General features: G+C 44.3%; 1 long non-coding RNA gene across 2 annotated transcripts; it reads right to left on the reverse strand.

Moving 5' to 3' along the window:
• Positions 1 to 1,158: 1,158 nt before the first annotated feature.
• On the reverse strand, positions 1,159 to 5,500 carry LOC110300726. Of its 2 annotated transcripts, none has more exons than XR_002378605.1 (4): positions 5,300 to 5,500; positions 4,512 to 4,992; positions 3,916 to 4,011; positions 1,159 to 1,193 (listed from the first exon to the last, which is right to left on the reverse strand). It is a non-coding gene; the product is annotated as an uncharacterized LOC110300726 (long non-coding RNA). The 2 variants fall into 2 exon arrangements; XR_002378606.1 differs by lacking the exon at positions 1,159 to 1,193 and adding an exon at positions 1,312 to 1,371.
• Positions 5,501 to 6,485: the final 985 nt, after the last annotated feature.

The raw sequence follows: 6,485 nt of genomic DNA on the forward strand, positions 1-6,485 counted from the left end.
GCATCTCAGTTGTTGATGTATGTAAAACTCATTCTCATTTGAAATTTAACTTGTCTGTCTTCATACAGGACTTAGATAATGTTGATAGTGTACTAAATATCATGGCTGACATACTATGAAATTTTAAGCCATTTTCTGAATCAAATAATGTATCTCAGAATTAACTCCTTCTATGCCACTATTCATGGCTGCTTTAATGAAAAATCAATGTCGGTCCTCACCCATTTTCTGTAGTAGAAATTTGTTACTGTCTAAAAAAGATCATTTATAGTTTTAAAGCTGTCAAAGTAAAATGTAAATTTAAATATAAGAATATACCAATATAAACAAAATCAAGGACAGTTTAAACATTTTCCTGGTTTTCTTTTGATGGAGGCTGGAAGAAGAAAGGAAATGAGGCAAGCGGAGGAGAGGAAGTGGAAGACACAGGAAAAGGAAGAGGGAAGGAGGGGAAGGGAGGAAAATGAAAGAAGAGAAGAGGTTAAATTCGTTACACATATGGGACATGATAAATCAGACTTCACATTTCTTCAGTTTAAGAACATTTTTAACTAAGGCCATCTCTTTGTTGGAGTCACCCCGTTCATTCCTGCCCCACCATCTCATCCAGGATAGATGATACGCTTAGTCCTATCCCCAAGTTCCTCTCTCACAGAGCCTTAAGAGTGAGAGTAGCTATAAAAGTGGTACCTTTGCTTCCAGGACCAGAGTTAACTAGCTGGTTAGGTAGTCACATAGTTTGTGTACTTAACCAGTTTGTTGTTAGCACTGTCCTTACAACAATACTCTGAAAAATGTATTATTATCATGAATTTAATGGCAAAGAAAATGAAGCAAAATCAGATTAGGTATATTAACCAAAGTTAACCAGCTGCAGAGTGGCCCACCCACCCATCCTAGCAGTCTAACTCCTAAGCCCACTGTGGTCTGAGCTGCTACCCTCCACTAAACATGTATAAACCTGGTTACATTTCCTTCCTGTAGGGTGTCCTACCATATCTGAGCATAGGCAGCATAGGTTTTCATTGCTGTGAAGAGACACCATGGCCAAAACAACTCTTATGAAGGACAACATTTAATCGGGGCTGGCTTACAGTGTCAGAGGTTCAGTCCTTTATCATCATGGCGGGTAGCATGGCAGTGTCCAGGCAGACATGGTGCTGGAGAAGGAGCTGAAGGTTCTACATCTTGACCTGAAATCAGCCAGGAGGAGGTTCTTTTCCATATTCTGTATTGCTTGAGCATAGGACCTCAAAGCCCACCCCCACAGTGATGAACTCCCTCCTACAAGGCCATACCTACTCCAACAAGGCCACACCTCCCAATAGTGCCACTTCCTATGGGCTAAGCATATTTGAACCACCACAGCACCTGATGATAGAAGAATGACAGGGACATTCAAAAATGAATGGCCACAGAGACAAAGATGGGAACTAGTGTGTGTGTCAGCCAGCACATAACACTGTGTGTATTTACTTCATGATCTGATCCACGGGAACATTAGAGGAAACCAGATGCCCAACCAAAACTAAAATAACACACTGGCAAAATTATAGAAAGGTAGATAATTATTTATAGACTAGGCATATGAAGAACACAGATAGATGTTTATAATTAAAGCTCTCTAGGAGGAAAAAAAATACATTCTCTAAATCTATCAAATACAGAATTTTTGGTCACACATTTGGAAGTAACTATAAACACCTCCAAAGCAATTGCAAGAGGTGGTCAGGCAAGCATACACTGACAATGTAGAGGCATTCATGAACTTTCCCTCGTAGTAACACTACACTATCAAAACTGTCCTAAAAAAAAACCAAAACTGTCCTTTGAAGGGGCACAAACATGTAGGAGTATCTTCGCCATGTCTACAAACATAACACTTTCTGTACCACCTTGCCATTCAGGAGCCACTCACTGTCTGTAATGCTGGAGAGGGACACGAAGGGACAGTACAACCTAAGCCTGAAAAGAGGCTTACAAGAGATCATGGGAGCTGCACAGATGACATACAGAAGGCCAGGGTGCTTCCCCCTGGGGCCCCGTGTCTCACAGAGGTGTTAGAACTGAGAGATCACTGGAGCCTTTTCCATGGGATCTGCCTTGAGTTGGTGCCTGAGAGAAGGTTATGACAAAGAGGGAAAGCCATCCTTTCTTCCTGCCTTTCTCTCCAAGTGTGATTTCTCTTTGTACAGAATCCTCTGTTTCCCTACACTGATGTCTTCCTCATGAGATCCTCATGAAGAAATATGCTTGAGCCCTCACAAGTGTGAGCTTAATAAATGTTTCTTCTTCATAAAAATACCCAGCATGGGGGTATTTCACTGGAGCAACAAAATCTATTATAATTGTGATAAGATTATTTATATTTTCTATTTCTTCAAGTCAGTTTTTAAAAGTTGTACTGTTATAGAAATGTTACCATTTTCTGTACCTTAAGTAGATTTTTTAAAAAATAAAATCAGAATCTCTGTTTCTAAAAGGATAAGACACTCTGCATTGAGTGTAGAAAGTTTTTACATGTTTATTTTGGAGGCTGGGGTTATACTTTAATCCACATAATGCTTACCTGGCCAGCATCAAACCATGGCTGACACAAAGCTATAACACAATTTAATTTACCCAGAGGAAAAACAACAACATTGGAGTTATAAACAAAGTCTGTGCATTTAAGAAAGATTGCATAGGCAAAGCCATCTACAGTAATAGACAGGAATTAAAGATTGGGGAAGTGGAAGGTCACCACAAGCTACTAGTGACATGAAGAAAGGAATAAGGGGCAAACAAATATTGTCCTCTCATAGACATCGTCTGTTGGGAAGTCCTTAAGACCAGATGACAATTCTGGATGGGTACAGCCTTTCTTCCTAAAAATCCAGTCTTGCCTAACTGATGGTATTCCATTATCAGTACTGCTAGGAAGGGGTCTTCTCTCAGTCAGAAGGCCTTTCTCTATATTCAGAAAAAGACATGATTATCAGAACCCAAGGTGGCCTCATACTATGAGGCTTAGGATATCATTTTCTGAGTCCCAGCAAAATAGCAATAGACTGACAAAGTGGCCAAATATGAGATTAATACCCCAAAGTCAATGTCCTTTTCTTTTCCTCCCTGAGTTTGGAGGGTCTGGCTATGCGACACAGGATGGCTTCAAACTAACAATATCCTGACTTAGGCTCCCAACTGCAGACACTACAGCTCTGTGTGCCTCATGTGGTCGACCTTCTCCATAATAAGAACAACCAGAAAACAGTATCAGAGAGATCACACGAACATCAATGAGAAAGGTGGATCAGGACATCAGTGCAGTAGTACACATTTAAAGGACTCTATATGCTTCATATATCAACGTATTATGTGTCAAAGATATAAAAAAAAAACTATCAAATCATAGTGAACCTTTAAAGAAAACAAGTGACTAACTCTAAGTCATTTCTAAACTGTTGGATAAAAGTGGGAAAAGGAGAAAGGTATATGTCCCCCAGAGAGACACGTGTGGGAATCTCTAAGACGCTGGCAACATCTGGTACTCACAGCTCGGCTGCCTTGAATTCCTTTAACTTACTCTAATGCCTTTACTCTAATTACCATGTTCTGTAACCTCCATTAATGTTTTAGAAAAATGGAAGGGAGAGAGGGAGAAAAGAGAGCGTGTGTTCCACCTTCCCCATCCCAGTAGCCAAACTCAAAGGAAAACAAGCACACAAACAAACAAGCAAACCTCTCTGCATCCGCTAGGAGGGCGTGTCAGCAAACACACGGGCGGTTATTAAAAACTCCAGTGCAAAGCACAACACTTAAACTAGAGGGGAAAGAACAAGATGTTTAAAAGAAGCACAGAAAGCAAAAGGCTTGATCTACCTTAGTTAGGTTGCCTTCGATAGTTGACTATGTGAAAGGACTGAAAATACTTACTCATGTACTCAAGCCTTGATCTCACAGGCAAGTGCTCACCAGCCAATCATAGAGCATTCTCCTCCTGACGGTGTGAAGGATGGCACTGAATTCCAGCTATAAAGGGGCGGGGTCAGATTCCAGGAGTCACTATAAGTTTAACTTAGGCCAGGGCTAAACTTTCTTTTTATAAAGAGAAACTGAGCCAGGCGGTGGTGGCGCACGCCTTTAATCCCAGCACTTGGGAGGCAGAGACAGGTGAATTTCTGAGTTTGAGGCCAGCCGGGTCTACAAAGTGAGTTCCAGGGCTATACAGAGAAACCCTGTCTTGGGGGTGCGGGGGGCGGGGGGAGAAGGAATTGGTTCTATTAATTTAACAGTGAAAAATGTGCATGTCTGAAACAGCCTTCACACAATAAATAAATAAATAAATAAATAAATAAATAAATAAATAAATAAATAAATAAGGCAACTGACCATTCAGTGTTCAGATTTTCAAAATGACTCCACAGCAAAATAGACTGTGACAGTATTTTCCCATTAACCAAATGATGTCAACGATGGACGGCTTTAACGATGCCAACTGGAAGAGAACTGAAACTCTCGGCTCTGCTTACCTTCCCCAGTAAATCACCAGCTGAAGGCACTTACGTTCCAGCCAGTTGTCCCACTGGTAGAGATAGGAGATCCAGCCTTGGGAAGCATCCTGAGGTCCCGGCCCAGTGAGTCTGATCAGGTGAGGAGTGGCTTATAAGATGCCCTGGGGCCTCGGCCAGACCTCAGTCAAAGCAACATCCGGCAAGTACCAGCAAAACTGGAGCACAAAGACAAGCAGGCACACAGAGAAGCAAGGCAACCACTGTCATCCTTAACTTTGTCTTGACTTTCCTACTTGGCTATGCTTTCTTTGTTGTTGTTATTGTTGTTTGTTTGTTTGTTTGTTTGTTTGTTTGTTTGTTTTAATCAGCTTGGGGTGACATTCTCCAGCTGTTCAGGACTTGATTTTAGAGCGCAAGTTCTCTCAGGTGGTCACCAGCAAATCTCCCAGGAGAGACAGAGAGTTGTACTTCCTCTTGCCAGAAGCTAGAGGCAGTACTCCTGGCAGGGGCAGGAAGGACAGGAGAAGGAAGAACAGTTATAGAGTCAGGTACTAGCACCTAGCGGAACTCCAGCCCAGGAGGACAGCCGCGCAAAGTTGACCAGTGAATGGTGGGGGTATCTCCAGGCTGCCTACTCTGTGACCTCGGGGCAAATAACGGGATCCCACCAGCAATGTGCACCACAGTTGAGGACCCTGGCGAGGACCGCGCCCCATCACCCGCCTCTGCCTTCCATCTTGCCTGCTATCTGGCTGGAATGCTACCACCACTGTCAACGCCCAGTAGGCCAACGGGGTGACAGTTACCAATCGAAGGGTCGAAGGAGACCGCAGTGCTCGGATGTCCCAGGTTCAGCCCCTGTGGAATTAATGTGTAGAGAGCCTGAGCCAGGGGTACTTTTTGTTGCCAGGCACCACCGGGGCTCTTTCTTAGCCACGAAATGGCCGCTGCTGCCACATGGTGGCCGTAACAACATCTGCACCCTGAACCGCCGCCCTCTCCCCTCCCCCTCCCCCACTCCTTCTGCCCCTTGGCGGCTCAGTGCTGGGGGGGGGGGAGCACGTGCTGAACTCTCTGGCAAGGAATGGCTGCTGCTGGCCTGGAGAACTTAGGCAAGGTGGGGTCTTGTGGGCGGAGGAGACAGCACTTCAGAGCTGACCGGATCTCTGCCATCGCCCTGGTCATCACTCTTGACTCCTTCTGTAAAATGTATACCATTTGTGGACAATCCAAACACCACCACCACCACCACCGTGCAGCACGTGACCTGGGCATGGGACCCCTTACTCCTCTGGGGCTCTGTAACTCATCTGAACCTGAACCTCATCTGAACTCATCTGAACCTGAAGACAGACCTTTTTCCTGCCTTACGTGTGCGATCGGGCTCCTTTCCAGTGGTCGCCAGAGTTACCTAATAGACTTCAAGATGAAGACTGGACACTGAGTTGTGAAGGGCCTGGTTTAGGCTTTGCCCTAGTTGCTGTTCTATTTCTGTGAAGAGACACAGGGACTAAAGCTATGTATTAAAGAAATCATTTAACTGGGGGGCTTGCTTACAGTGTCAAGAGGGTGAGGCCATGACCATCCTGATGGTGAGCATGCAACAGGAAGAGGTGGGGCTGGAGCAGCAGCTGAGAGCTTACAGGTTGAGGAGGGAGGGAGGGAGGGAGAGAGGGAGAGGGAGAGAGAGAGAGAGAGAGAGAGAGAGAGAGAGAGAGAGAGAGAGAGAGAGAATGAATACCAGGCATTGAAGAGGAAATGCCTACAGGGACCATTCTCATTCCATTCTCATTCAAACCACCATAAGCCTATAGTTGAAGCTATCTAGAGGTTAACAAAGGATGATTGCTTCCTCCCAGGAGGTAAGACCACCCTGGGTACCACAGTCAGCACCTGCATACAACAGCAACAGCAGCTTCTGCACACAGCTAGTGCATACTATCATTATACTCTGTTCTAGTCAGCTAGGCACTTCTTGGTCTTGTAATAGGA

This window comes from Mus caroli, chromosome 8 (assembly GCF_900094665.2).
Source record: "Mus caroli chromosome 8, CAROLI_EIJ_v1.1, whole genome shotgun sequence".
Lineage (NCBI taxonomy): Eukaryota > Metazoa > Chordata > Mammalia > Rodentia > Muridae > Mus > Mus caroli.